The sequence below is a fragment of the Amblyomma maculatum genome, chromosome 11 (genome assembly GCF_055883805.1).
Source record: "Amblyomma maculatum isolate TAMU_Amacu chromosome 11, ASM5588380v1, whole genome shotgun sequence".
Lineage (NCBI taxonomy): Eukaryota > Metazoa > Arthropoda > Arachnida > Ixodida > Ixodidae > Amblyomma > Amblyomma maculatum.
Genome location: NC_139354.1, coordinates 16056411 through 16071469, shown reverse-complemented (window position 1 = coordinate 16071469; position 15059 = coordinate 16056411). Strand labels below are relative to the sequence as shown.

The following is a 15059-nucleotide window of genomic DNA, read 5'->3' as shown; positions in this document are numbered from 1 at the left end:
TGCGTCATCGTATCTGGCCACCTACACTGGCGCGACATTATTAAATGTGGTCTGCGAGTAACAGATAAAAGCTACAAAGTGGCAATGACGGTATGGAGTGCGCATTTAAGCCCAGATTCCATTTTGCATAGTCTGTGAGTAAGCCCTGAAGGAAACATTTTTAGCGGCGATAGGCTACTAGCGTGTTCAGCAAGGTAGCAGCGGCTTGTAAGAAAGCCGTTATTACTATATTGTACCGGCGTCAGAAATTTTAGTAGAGACTTTTAGTTTAGCGCTACCGCTTACTGCCTACCGCTACCGCGAGATCATCAGTACGCATGCGCAGATCCCCCAGATGGCGACAGATGGCGCCACGTTCCTTTCAAATTTCGGCGGACGCCGCACGCGGGAACCAATCAGCGCGTGCTGTACTGAGGTTGCGCGGTAGCGGTAGACGGCCACGGTAAGCGGCAGCGCTAATTTAAAAGTCTCTAGTAACTGCTTCAGTATCGGCTGCACAAGTACTTCCGCGTTTCCACAATGGTCTCGTAACATTTCGAGGTTCGTTGGGCAGCACAGGTGGTCGGTTCCTTTTCTAAAAAAGTTTCTGCGTGACTGTTGAAAAACTAGTTGTCTGTACCTGACATGCGACAGCCAAAATGATTGCTCGCCAGTGGTACCCGAGAAGTCAGCTGGACCCAATTGTGAACTAGAAACCAGCGCAGCCTTTCGATTATAAGCCTATATCCTATATCCTTAATCTTTAAGAAACGTACTCATATCTCACATTTGGGGATAGTTCGAGCGGAGCGGCAGACAGGAAACGCGTTTTTTTAAATATTTTTTTAACTGTATGACGTTGTTCGTGGATGAATATGGACATTATGCGCGTTTGATGTGGGACCCTCGACTCCTCTTTCTCTCTCTCTTGTCGATCTAGGTACCACCCCGCAAAGGTGATGTGGAGGATCGAGCTTGGAAAAATAGGCGGAGGTTTCTACACGGGAGTGAAGACTCTACAGAAACTTTACCTAAAATTTTACAAGAATACAGGAAAGTCAACTCAGAGGCGTAATTGGCAACGGAAATTAGCGCATTAATTCGTAGTATCCAGATCCTTATGGCTAGGGAATTCGACTGCTTTATGATCGCCCAATGGGGATCGAGCCAATTACGCTCCCCACACCACGTGAGTCATCACATCCTCGCGCTCGATCGATGCAGAGGGTTGGCCGGCTCAGAAGTCCCGCTTCCGTCCCCTCAGGTTGTTGAACTCGAAAGTGGATGTTATGACTTCTTGTGTCACGAGGCACAGTTATCGCTACACTGGCGCAGGCTAGGCGCGATGGTTTCATCATCCCAAAGCCTCAGTCTATGCCGCGAGAACGGGAGTCTGGCAGAATGCCACCTTGACCTGAGACAAAGCATGTGTCGAGTTTCTCGTTTTCGATGTCCGGTCGTCGTTCTCACTGGCACGATCATGACAGCTAGCGCACGCAGCCGCAGCGGCGACGATCAGGCCAGACGATTCATCACCCCCAAGCCTCGGTCTAAGCTATGAAACCCAGACCCCGACATGCGATATCGCCGATGTGTTTATTCAGTGGGCAGAGAACATGAAGGAAGGAAAGCTTAGGAGAGGCCCTGACGTCATTATTTTGAAGCCGGCGCGGCCGTAACGTCTCTCCTCTTCCTTTACCCTCCGCACTTTCTTTCTCCGCGACGCTCACGTACCTAGGGCCCTTAGCTGCTAGTGGCCCGAGTTTGGCTACGAGTTTGGCCCGACTTGTCTAACCCTAAATTTTGACGTCACTTCCGCCACACTTTCTCCATGCATTGGGAATGGCAAGAGCCTCTCCTAAGTTGTTTCCTTCCTCCATGGCAGAGAAAGACAGACGTTGGCTTTCACTGCCGCGTCCTGGTGAAAGAAACTGGTACAAGGAACTGGTCGACAGAGGCCGTCTTGTCATAGAGAAAGGGTGTTGGTACAAGGAACTGGTCGACAGAGGCCGTCTTGTCATAGAGAAAGGGTGTTGTTGCCGCCGCCGAATTGTCGCCTCTGAACTGAATTACATGGCCACTTGGGAAGGAGCCGTGCCGCCGATGTTAACAGCACGTGCAAAGAAGACAGCCCCGAAACCAATAATTTGCTAAACGCGCGGTGGCACAGAAATGGCAAGGAGAAAATGCAACGGGAAATGCCGGCCGAAGTCGGTCGTCGTACGCCAAGGTGACGCATCAAAGAACCGGCCGATTCTAAAAGCTCCGTTCGAGATGTCCGCGCCAAAAAAAACCCCATGCTCTTTGCCCGCGGAGTTTTCCCAATTAATCAAAATCCCCAAAGAAAGGAATTTCGAACTTGTTTCTTATACGCACGCAAAAAAAAAAAAAAAAAAAAAAAAAAAACGTTCCTTTACGAACTTCCACGATATCTTTGTTCTCAGACTTCGTTTTCACTTCCTAACTTGCCAACACAAGGAACCAGCTCGAAGGGAGATAGGGAAGTGGCGTCCGCTGTATTCGTTTTGAGAGAAGGGTGACTTTAGCCTGTGTGCACTAATTCACGACGCTTTCAAGGTGTAAGTACTTCTTAAAGGCGAAACAAAGAGGCGTCCGTGTGCTGTGCGATGTCAGCGCATGTTAAAGATCCCCAGGTGGTCGAAATTACTCCGTAGCCCTCCACTACGGCTCCTCTTTCTCTCTTTCAACTTTCATTCCCACCTCCCTCCCTTCCCTTACGGCGCGGTTCGGGTGTCCACAGAAAACAAGTGAGACAGTTACCACGCCTTTCCCTGCCTATAAATCAATCAGTTTAAGTACTTTACTTCTTAACGTGTGCCAGGCGATGTGTCCGCGGGTGATTTGGCGTCAATGAGGGGTCTCCTTCCGTGTTCCTCTCCTTTATGCATGTCCACGCCCATGTGCTCTCAGTGCAACCTGAACAATGTAACATTTATTACGAAAGGGCACAAGAAAAGACGTGAGCTCCTCCCTACAAGAAAAGACAACAAAAAGACAAGTACGCATATTTTTAAGTATGAGAATGTCACCGAAAACAAAATTTTGAGGTGGAACGGAGACGCGTCCGTATGCTGTGCGATGTCAGTGCACGTTGAAAATCCCCAGGTGGTCGAAATTACGCCGTAGCCCTCCACTACGGCTCCCCTTTTTCGTTTTCAAAAAAAAAGGATAACGACGCGAATTCATTTTGTAAATAATGTACAAAGCTCCCCCTGTTCTTTCATCCTATCGCTCCCCTCTGTACTTCTGTGATGTCCCGGTTATAGGGCTCTTTTCGTGGTGGAGAGCAGGAATCACACACGAAATAGGGCCAGTAACAGATTTAATCAGAGCTGGATGCCCCCGCTCACCCGATGATCTTGAGGCTGCTTCTGGTCGCCACTGCGGGGATCCGGTGCTTGAGGTGGGAGATGATGGCCATAGCTGCAGGCAGCGCTGATGATGACGGTTTACACGGCGAGCCAGGACTAGAGCGCGCCGTCTTCGTATTTTCAGACAGTCGTTGTTAATATAATGTTACTAAGCAGATATTGTGATTAGCTAAATATAGCTATATACTGTAGGTACTGTTGAATGCCCTTAGTGATGGAGGTCAGTATTGCGTCTCTTGACAGAAGCTCCATCGCCACTAGCATTTCTAATGATTAATCATCTTGCACGAACATATGCGAATATCAGTCGAAATATTCGATTATGTTCAATCATTATTCGGTGCGTATTCTGTCCGGTTTGCATCGAACGGCAGATGTTGAGAGGTGAAGGCTTAAACTTCGAACCTTTCGTCGGGCACGAAACTGGCAAGCAGCAATGACACCATTGATTTTCATACCTTCCGGTCTCTCAATACCTTATTCACGACAGCAGCACAAGACAGAGTTGTGCTGGGAATGGGCGTGACATTATTACAATAGGCCTTAGTACACTGCTCCACCCAATGTCTTCCTTCAAACAGGCTTGGCAGCTATGGTCGTTTCCGACAAATAACTTGACTTTCAGTGCTTTGTATTCATTCGCAGACCCTTTATGAATCAACACACTACAGTTAATCGATAAAGCTATGCCCATGGCTTCTTTCCTGTCTCGTAGATCTTTCCATCGGACTCGTACGGCATGTTCTCGTGTCCAGCTGACAGTCGGCTTCTGGTTGCATTGTCATCCCGCCGCAGACACTGTTGGGAAGTGTAAAGAAAAAGAAAATGTTTAGAGGCTTTCACCACTGATGGAACGCGTCTATCAACAACATCAAATGCGTGCTTCATAGCTCAGTCTTCACGCAGGCTGTCTGGCTGACACTTCAGTGACATCTGCGGCAAAAAAAAAAAAAAAAAAAGAAAGAAGGTCCTGTGTTGTTACCATGTGTTTCTATCGTGTCCATTCCTCCGTTTTACGCGGACGTTTTTGTGTTTACCGTATTTTTACAGAGACGATACGAGAAAACGCCAACATACCTACACATACAACATACCTACACATACACATACGACTTGTCTTCAGTATACGTGAAGACTGGGAAAAACTAGTTAATTTACCTCTAACTATCCGCATTGTTTATCATGCATTCTGGAACCGTGTACATAAAAGAGTGCAAACAAATAACTAGGGCATCATGGGCTTCTATTGCAAACCCTCAAGAAACACGCCTCTTTCACGTCAACCGAGGACACAGGGCAGCCCTGGCGAGTTTTGTTCCGAAAAACAAACAAAAAAAAAAAAAAAACAAATCTGGAAAAGCTTTGAAAGGGTAAACAGTGGAAGTAGGGTGGGTGGATGAAGGGTCCTCGTAGGTGAAACTCAATTTCTTGCCGAGTCGACATCTCTTCACGCTTGCAGCTAGATGTGGACAAAGGAAGCGAAGATGCCGTAGACAGAGAGAGGAAGAGAGAGAGGGAGAGAGAAAGGTGCCAACAACCTGCACAGGAGCATCTGTTTATTAGTTCCTTCCACCCAGAGCTTAGGAAGATGCCTAGAGTGCTAATCGACGTGTTGTAGCCAAACGAGGAGCCATGGGAACAGGCTTCTACCCGTGGCCCTGGTTGTCGAGCGGCTTTTCGCAGAAAAATGCAAAAAAAAAAAAAAAAGATATAGTCCCTCTCTACGCTCTCCCCATTTAGTGGTGTGTGACAGGCGTACAAGTATGCTTTACTGAGACGCTCCAGAACACTCCAGAGCTTGATGACTCACTGCGACTCCGCATTGCTGAGAAAAGACGTTTTCAGGTGCCTGCCGAGAACAGAGAGAAATCAGTTCCATTCGCAAATAACCGGTTTACACGTCCGAGCTGTCTAGAAAAAAAGAAAAAAAGGAAAAAGATGTTCAGCAAATTTACACCGGTGTGAGGCTCTAGCTGGGTTCAGCTCTTTTCTAGGGCGCGTCCAGTGCCCCAGTGCTAGACGCTGCCTCTTCTACAGCAGAGAAGGAATTTGATAAGTTGATAACACCCACACAACTTTCGTTTGGCGCCCGCTCGGCTTGTAGCAGTAGCTCAAGGCAACATATCCGTCAACGTGGGGATTTGCTGTTTCGTGCATGTTTTCATTGATCTTGTGGTGGCGTGTATTGTCGTATAACTTATATGCAAGTGTGCATTACAGATGTAATCGAAACACAATCAGTGCGAAGCACGTGTGGTAAAGTGTGGGCTTAAGAAAACTCTCCCAGTATTCGTGATTCACAACCTTTGACCCAACTGCATCTCCGCATAGGTCAGTAACACGAAGACCTCTCCGAGCGTGGAATTTACAAACTCCCTTGTTTTGTTCTGGATGACACCGCCGCACTTGCGACATTGTTGACAACAGCAAAAATAAAACAGAATCTGTTGACATAAGCGGAAAGTGTAGGACACATGTAGCTCTTCGCGCGCGACATTCCAGTTGCAGTCCTTGAAATACGGTACGCCTGACATGCTCACGCGCATTCAGAACGACATCGGAAGGTGACGTGCATGAGTAGAAATGCCAGCGAGACAAAGATTGCGGCAAAATTTCCCGCGCGCGTGTCAGTGGTTCTATAGTCTTCCGATATCCGCGACACGGTCTCTGGACCGTTTTACGAGACCTTTCATTGTTAAGCTCCACAATCACATGTTGTCCATCATCAAGCAGGTTTCCCTTTCGTCTGTGGTAACGGTCATCGCGTCTTCTTTATTGTTTATTTTCTACCTTTTACTTGTTGTTAGGGCTTTAGCGTCTCCTTCGAGTCCGCAATCGGCAATTCTTTTTCGCGGGGTCTAGTTTGCATCTCACATCCTGTTGCAATAACCTTCGCGGGCAATATGGGAGGCGTCGTGGTGTCTGTCGTCAGGATCCGTTATTTCCCTGAAGAAACTGTCGCCTTCGAGTCGGCGACTTTGAGGTGACCGACAAGTGCCCTTAGCAGAGTGACCTTCTGTAGCGTTGCCATTGTCTGAGACTCGTCACATGCTGTCGCTCCTGCTCTGCCGACGATGACCGCGGGCATGAGACGAATTCATAAAGGTCAGTATGGCGTGTCCGAATGTTATACTTTCTGTTCTCTTTCTCTTTAATATTTGATTTCAACACCTATACGCATGCTCTTTTCCAAAGCAGTTGTCACATTGTTGTGTGCACAGAAAACGACAGACTCTGAGTTGCTGCTGATTCCTAGCCCTTTGGTGCAAAGCAAAGCACGTATAACACGTGTAATTTTAGACATAGTAATGAAACGCCATTGAATAAAACTTAATCAGGTTGAACGTTGACAATGCCAATAGGTAGAAACGTGGGATGCCTTATTCCGATCTACGTTTGGCTGTCACTGACACGACTGCGTCGATATCGGATAGTTTCCAGCCATCTATTAAACATGTGGAAACACAATTTCGCAAAGGGGTCAAAGGTGCTGCCATATTGGACGCTGGGCTGCTGTCGTAGCATATATGCAAGGGTCGTGAAAAAGTCTCCGCGTGGTCTGAGTGACAAGAGCTATGCTATAGTCGGATGCACTCTAGTTTGCAGTGACCGCACCACACAGAACGCCCCCGTTGCAAAACGCAGCCTGCTGTTAAAATCTTTCCATCTTATCTGGGCAACAAGTTCCACGAGTAAAATTATGAGCTCAAGGCTTTTCACGCCTCTGGCTCGCTTCGTATAGTCCGATATCGAAAACTGATTTCACTTACGGTTTCGATTGCTCAGCGGAGTAATGTAGGATTGGCGAACCATAGACCGTAGTTCACAACTGTTAATTTTTGCTTTTGTTCTGGATGTGGTATTCCATAGAGACATTTAGCGCAGCTATATCGTCATAATTGCTACCGTAATTGCCATAATTGCGGATCATAAGCGGGTGGCCACGACACGGATGCCCGCAGTGTCAGGATGCTCTGCGCACTGACAACAAGCGATAAGCGACAGCAGTGCGTTACGGGCTAGGATAAAAACGTTTTACTGCTAAGTCGAAGACCATGAGAGCCAATCTCATCTGCGGCGGCACAAGCAAACAGTGCCTGTGTGTTGGACATGCACACTAAATCCGCAATCTTCCACTACTGCACTCTCGTGTCGCGAAGACCGAAAGTTGCAGCCGGTTTTCAAGATGGTGAGTAGAGCTAGGGCCTATGTCGAAAGGACACAGTAAGGTTTTGCCCATGAATTTTCACTGCCCGTGGGGCACATGGACGCCAAACCCACTTCAGCCCTTTTTTGTTTTATAGCCCGCCGCGGTGGTGCAGTAGTTATAGGCACACAACTGCTGTACCCAAGGATGCGGGATAGTATCCCGGCCGCGGCGGCCCCCGGTTTCGACGGAGGTGAAAAACAAAGCGGCCGTGTGCTGTGCGATGTCAGTGCACGTTAAAGAACCCCAGGTGGTCTAAATTTCCGGTGTCCTCCACTACGCCGTATCTCATCACTTAAGTCGATTTTGGAACGTTAAATCACGTGAACAAAACCAAACCAGGCCAAACCAGCTGTCCGTGGCTCTGCAGCGATGGTGGGGAAGTAAACGTAAGGATACGAACCTTTGACCCCGTCACTTTGTGTGTACCGCGAAGGGTAGGGGTGCGATGTGGTGAAGGGGGCGTTGTAGAGACGGACGTATGATTGAGGTATCCATTCTTCACAGGACGGCAGTAAAAACCTGTCACCTACACTTGCCTGTCCAGAATTCAGTGTAAAGCCACCGAAAGTTGTCCGCGAGATTAGTTTGTCCTATCCTAAAAAAAATAATAATAAAGACCTCGATCCTCACACCATTTCTTTTGTGCGCAGAGCAGGGGCGTGACCTCAGCTTTATTTTCCAACCCAAACTCTTGCTGCTTTCTAGGTCTTCGGCTGAAGAATAGCACTGTGTGGAAGATGAACCCTCTTCACTTCCGCACCAAGCCCAGTGACTCTGTATTGTCAGACACTGACAAGATATCTGCAGCACTAAGGCAGAGGAGCCCTTGCAATTGTGCTCCAAAGTGCCTCTTACCCCGGCGCACTATAATAGGTATAATTGTGCTTCTGCTTTCACCCCCGCCAATTTGGGGACGAAAGGCGCGTAGGAGCACAATTGCCTATTGACTATTGTAGTGCACGTGATCCTGATTGGACTGGGGTGCCTATGCCTTTCGCAGTGCTGCAAACATCTTGTGAAAAGAAGTATAGAGAACCTGGATCGACATTTGTTGCAGGAGTAGAGCACCATTATACTAATCTAATTTATAGCCTAAACTGATCTAATCTAACGAGAAGGTATACTTCAAATGTATCTGGACTACTTGCTGTACTAATATAACCTTAACTGACCTAACCCAAGTAAACCTAACCGAACAAATCGCGTATTTATTACACGCAGGCGGCTGAATAGATATGAGCACTAAAAGTTAAAACTAATCTTCTAGAAGCACAAACTAGCTCAAAATAGCCTTGCCTAAGCGTGCACATAGGAAGCACGTGCTTTTTAGTAGGTTATAGAAAAATTAAAAGAGCTAACAACGACAATGTCTCGATTACAAACACGAGCCACTGCTGTGAATGTCATGACTTATATTTTGTGTCCTTTGTTGTTTCTTCTACTTCTTGCGGCACTAACCGGACCACAGTACAGCAGTTCCTTCGACAAACACTACGCTGTACATCCTTCTCCCAGAATGCAAATTGCTAGATAATCACGCAAAGAGCTGCTTACTTCTGGTCTTCCTCAAGAAGACATATGTGGCTCATGGAGACGTCGACGAGGATAGAAAATAGCGAGACTTCCACGGTTCACTTCTGATCATTTTCATGCGCTCTGTATCGTATAAGGCATACGGACAGGAATACGCTATATTTAAGTCAGGATTATCAGGCCGAAACCTGAAGAATGTATAGGTTTTCCAACCACCGTGGCTCCAGTTCCACCAGTGCTGTATAACGCATTGTCTCTGGCGCACTTGCGGGTATAGATCACCTAGTCAAGATATGCAATGTCCAGGTGACTGTTGTCGCTCTGAAGGCACGAAAAAGACACTTCCAAAGCGGAAGCAAGGGTAAACGGCCGCTGAGCAAGGACGAAAGAAACGCACCGGTTCCATCGTCAGGGAAGCTCATCGCTGTCTTTTTGTGGACCGGCGGCGTCATATGAACGGTAGTCAAGCGTGACTCCATGCCTTCATGTCCAGCGGTCACTTAGCAACAAGTAGGCAACCGTAGTGGCTCGCTTGAGGCCACATCTGTGATGCGTACAGTCTGAAAAGAAGTAGTCATGATCAGACAGCTAGACGAGCGGAAAAAGAAAGAACTCTGCAAAAAAAGAAGAAAAGGAGGCGAACGCATGCTGCAAGAAGGAGGCCTCGTCCGCAGTGCCAACGCACTAGACAGCCTCATCCTTTACGTTCAGACGGGTCTGCCGACCGGTCTCGATGTACAAGACCACCGCAGAGCAAGAACATTCACGCACACACACAAGTAGGCACAAACACTCGCACAGGCAGGCCAGCGTTGTGCCCTCAAAGTGGTTTCTTCTCCGTCATTACCTTCAATTACGCGTCCGGTGCGCGGACACAAGAAACGGATACGCTGGGGGGAACCGGCGGAATTTCATTATCCACGCAACGGCGAATCTTCACGCGGGTCTGTGCTTCGCTACCTGCTCGTCCGCCGACTGCTTGCCTGACTGTCTTGTCTGTCAGTCATGCCTCCCTGAATCCACCGGCGTTCAACGCACGCATCTTCGAGACAGCCCGTTGACAACAGCAGTCGGCTGTGATGAAGATGGCTGATCATCTCAAGTGCAATGTGTGCTTGTAAGAAACTAAATATAAATTGTAAACGCAGAGGGTCGCTAACGAATTCCCTTCCATAGACACCCGGAGCTGTAGGGGACATCACCTGTATAAGTGGATGACGGCTTCTTGAAAGTATAGTTCTCTCCTTTTGAAAACAATGAAAATATTTGAGTGAAGCGGGACACTTCTTTGAAGCACTGTGACAGAAAATGACTCCTTAGACACTAAGCCTTGTATTTAAGCCAGCTGACATCTTCCTGTCGAGCTGCAGCCAATGCTCCTGGAGGACTGATTTGCTGAAGCGTAAGTGTCACTACATGGTAGTGACACTACCCAGAAGACGAAGTCGTTGGCCGATATATTATTGTCAACAAAGATTTAGTGTGGCGCCATCTGTCGGCAACTCTGGTACAACGCTGGAAAGGGTACGATTTGTGCGGCTGTCCATACTTTGAACGTTTTTGCGTAGGAGTAAGGTAGTGGGGCCGATATCAGTTCTCGGAAGACAGTGAGCAATTTAGAGGTGTTAAAAAACTGTATATACGCGTTTCAGCCAGTTCCTTCGGCGTCGGCTGAGCGCCAACTTCACAAAAGTAACTTCAATCACTGAATTCCTTGCTGTACAGATGGCAGTGTGCACTCTCATTTTCCCAACTTTAACATCAAACTACCGTGATTCTCAAGGTTTTCTTTGAGACCATTATTGGAACTTGCATCGCGAGCTCGGTCTCATACACCTAGAATTGAGGCAATAATACAGCTTACAGAAGCATAAATCATGTGGCACTGTTACCACGATGCCTGGTAATCGCAATGTACAGCGCAGCAGCACACTAACACGGAAACACAAAGTAGCGCGAACAGAGACTCTTAAAACGCAATTATTTCCAGATCGAAAACGACAGTTGGAGGGAAAATAGCGCCCAGGGCACTATGTCCGCGACCGAAGGCCGATAAGTTCCCTCTTCGGTCTTTGGCAATTGGAACAAAGCAAAAAGCAAAAAAATAAAAAAAATAAAATAAAAAAGAACTAAAAACTCGTTTACATTCAAAGCCATTTATACAGATGCCTGTTTTTCTTCCCTGTAGCGCTCAGCTTCGGTTTAGTGCCAAATAAAGCTGTCCCCCCAAAATGTACACTTTCCATGCCTGCATCATGTCTGGCTATGCATACCAGGAGTCAGCTAGCTATAGCCTAAACACGGCAAACACCAGCGTGCCTTCCCCTTTACATACTGCTACATAGCAATGAAGCAGAATTCAGTGTTTTTGAGCAGACAACTACGTACGAGCCATTGTGAATCAGAAAAGAGTTCTCCGCACCTATACAGTGGAGATCCGGCCTCACTAACGGACTTTTATTTGCATTGACAACTGTGATAACACGGACTTTTATTTGCATTGACAACTGTGATGAATCGAGGAACCAGCACGAAAGAAAGCTCCCGAAAAACAAATGTACTGGCAGTGCACGCTACACCTTGACTAGCGCGGCGTGGACTAATTTGAAAACCGTGTGAGGCAACAGTCTGTTTGTTGAGGTAACCTGGCTAATTATAGTTTTGGTTTAGTTTGTGGGGTTTTACGTCCCAAAGCTACTCAGGGTATGAGAGACGCTCATAACGTGTGCACTCTGGCCTACGCTATCGCCATACTGGATCGCTAGCAGGATTGCAGCAGCTTCTGACTCCGTGATCGTCGTGTGTTTCAACTATGCGCTGACAACCTCGTTTTGGGATGAGTTCACAGCAACTGCAGTCGCCCTCGTGATCTCGCTGTGTGTTGCTGCTGCTCGAACGAACCACACACAGGGAAGTCGAGCGGGAGACTCAGCACCAAGCTGGTGAAGCACATGTTCGCCGGGTATCATCTCAAGGGCAGTATCGGAAGCGACCGCGTGGCGGCGGCACCGTACGTGAAAAACGCAGCAGACTCCAGGTCTTCACTAACTCCTTATTGAAGTGCATTAAGTGGAAACGATGATATGAATACTGGAAGCATGCTGTGTGATAATGGAAACAATACAGGTTTTGCAACAGATATCTACGTAGCAGATGTTGCAAAAAAACCTTGATAATATAGGGCCTGTTGGATACGCTACACGTATAATGAATAGGCCGAACTCGTGGGGCTGATAATGAACGGTTTGTTGGATTAAGCTACAGAGTGAAGGTGGATCGGATTCACGGTGTCTTTAAGGCAAAAAAACGAAGCTGTCAAGCTGTCAGATGCAGATAACGCCCATTCTGACCTACTGCACGGTGTGCGTAGGACGATATCGCCCAAGCATCTGCTCTGTGCAGCAGACAGAAAATTCAAAGGACGATCACGATACTCCCTAACGCGAAATTTGATCCCAGCAGTATAAGCGTTTTTGCGATATTCAGGCAAACAATTTTAGATTCTTGTATGTAGGTATGTGCAGTTACAATGCACTCTATGTTTCTCACTACCCAAAGAGAGTTTCTCAGAAGAAGAGAAAGAAGAGCCTGGAGCGAGCGGCGCAGAGCTCGTGTCTCTTCTTTCTCTTCTTCTGAGAAACTCTCTTTGGTTTGTGTCTCGCACGTTTGCACGAGCAACGCTGCTCAAGCATAAGAGCTACGCTCTAAAAAAAAAAAAAAAAAAAAAAAGAAAAAAAAAAAGAGATCGAAAACAAGCGTGGCGCATTCCGAAGCGCTGCCGGATATATCCGTAACGCAACCACACCGCTCTATCCCAAACAGGCGGCTAGCATTCCCTGCCCATTCCGTCACCGTGTCTCCGTCTGTCCATCCCGCGGCCGCGTGCTCGTCCGCGAATTCAGCCACCTGCGTGACGACAGCCCCTGGGAAACAATGCCTCGCACGCTTCGAAAGACGGATCTGTTGTCTGGCCGATCTCTCAGGCATCGCGACGCACCGCTTCTCTCGGAAAACAAGCGTGGACAGTGCGGGCAACGCGATCCCTCACTTGCGCACCTACGCCGCGAGCAAGAAGAAGCGTCTCGCGTGACGCCGCAACTAAGATGTCACTTTCCGGAGAATAAGGAGCGTACTGTTGCTATGGGGAAACAGTGGAGGCACGGGGAATCATATGCAGAAGTCGAGCGGCCTGACTTGGGTACCAGAGCCCATAGTGTTTATTAAACACGAGGAGGGGTACTTTAACGTCAGTTGCGTACGTAACGGTGCGGTCGTGGGTTCGCATTATTGGAGCATTGATGGGTAAGGCGAGAGCACTGCTCCCTGTATTATTAGCTTTTATACACGCTGCTATCCGGAGCTTTTATGGTGTTGGGTTGTGGGATTTGTACAGGTCAAAACAACAATCGAGGGCTCAACAAAGGATCTGTTAATGTGGACGTAGCTGCATATTCGATCCACCAAATGAGGTCGCTCAGCAGCCAAATGCCAGAATCTTTTAACCACAACAGTAGGTGCCTCATTTTAGAATGTGTTTCGGTTTCAGAACGAAATAACGACCTCCCCTTACGGGCCCCTGCATAACAGGGCGTGTTGCATAGTGCGACTACTACTTTTCCTACTGTAATAATAATAATAATAATAATAATAATAATAATAATAATAATAATAATAATAATAATAATAATAATAATAATAATAATAATAATAATAATAATAATAATAATAATAATAATAATAATCAATCTTTATTATAACGTGCGCAGGAACAACCATATGGTCTTCGTGCTGCAGCACAAAAAAAAAATGACAATGCACACACAAGTTTTACACACACAGATAGAACACAAAATAAGAAACAAATAACACATAATAATAATCTTACTTCGTGTTGCACCACTCGAAATGGCCTTTAACATTTTTTGGAGCAAAGGAAAGGTTTGGTTTTGCTTGTTTTGTGGGGTTTAACGTCTCAAAGTAATTCAGGCTAGGAGGTCAGGCGACAGAAAACGCTATGGAGGGGGATTTAGCATTGGTTAAGTGCCTTCAGTGGCACAACGGACTCAATGGTGGTCATACCAAAACTAGGCCACGTATACTTTCCGGTTTTAACAGAAAGACACCGATAAACGTTCGCAGGTTAAAAAAATTACAGGATCAATTAAAACCGAAAAACGCTGTTTTTCGGCGGTGCTCATGGTAGCCCAGGACCTATATCCCAATCTTTACAAAAAGCTTTCCATTTCCTTCCCTTCAGAGTAAAGAAACGAGCAAGCAGGTCCCCAAACAAGCAGTCCAAGGAATGGGGGAGACGCCCGAGGCTTCGCTTCGCCGGCCACTCAAACGCACCCATTAGCATCTCCGTTGCCTGCTGTAGCAATGGACCATTTGTGAATAGTACCTGCAAGTCAGTTTCTCCTGAAACCATTGTTTTCCATCCAACTGAACTCATTCTCAGAAACACTCCCGTGTTCTTCAGGCGACCTGCTAGGAGAGCTGTCGGATGAATTCACTTGATACGAACAGATCTACACGTTCGTACTGCGGGGTGATATGAAGGAGCTCGAGTTAAACTTGCACAGCCATCGCCAGTACATAGTGGGCGCTGTCGTCGACCCTCCTTTTTTTTGGAAACCGTATGCATGGGACTGGCCTAAGCGTGTTTGGACATTTTAGCTTTTCCTGTGTCAAGAGCTAATGTTGAGCGAGCATTCCAAATATCGCGTGCTGTCAGCACAAATCAACGCGTTGACATGGCTGATGATAGCCTGTCTAAGTGTGCTTTGATCTATTAAAATCTACTGCAATAAGTCTATCCCTAGTAAAAAAAACCCCTATGAGTCACAATAACCTCATACAGATTTCTCATACCAAACTTGTACTAAACTCCTACAAATCTCATATCATCTCATACAAATCTCATTCAACATATGAGAAATATATGA

General features: G+C 47.0%; 1 long non-coding RNA gene across 1 annotated transcript; it reads right to left on the bottom strand.

The window, feature by feature from the left end:
• Positions 1–3315: 3315 nt before the first annotated feature.
• Positions 3316–10092, bottom strand: LOC146172933 (uncharacterized). Its single transcript, XR_014701941.1, has 3 exons — positions 9962–10092; positions 9512–9674; positions 3316–4169 (listed from the first exon to the last, which is right to left on the bottom strand). It is a non-coding gene; the product is annotated as an uncharacterized LOC146172933 (long non-coding RNA).
• Between the last annotated feature and the right edge of the window lie 4967 nt (positions 10093–15059).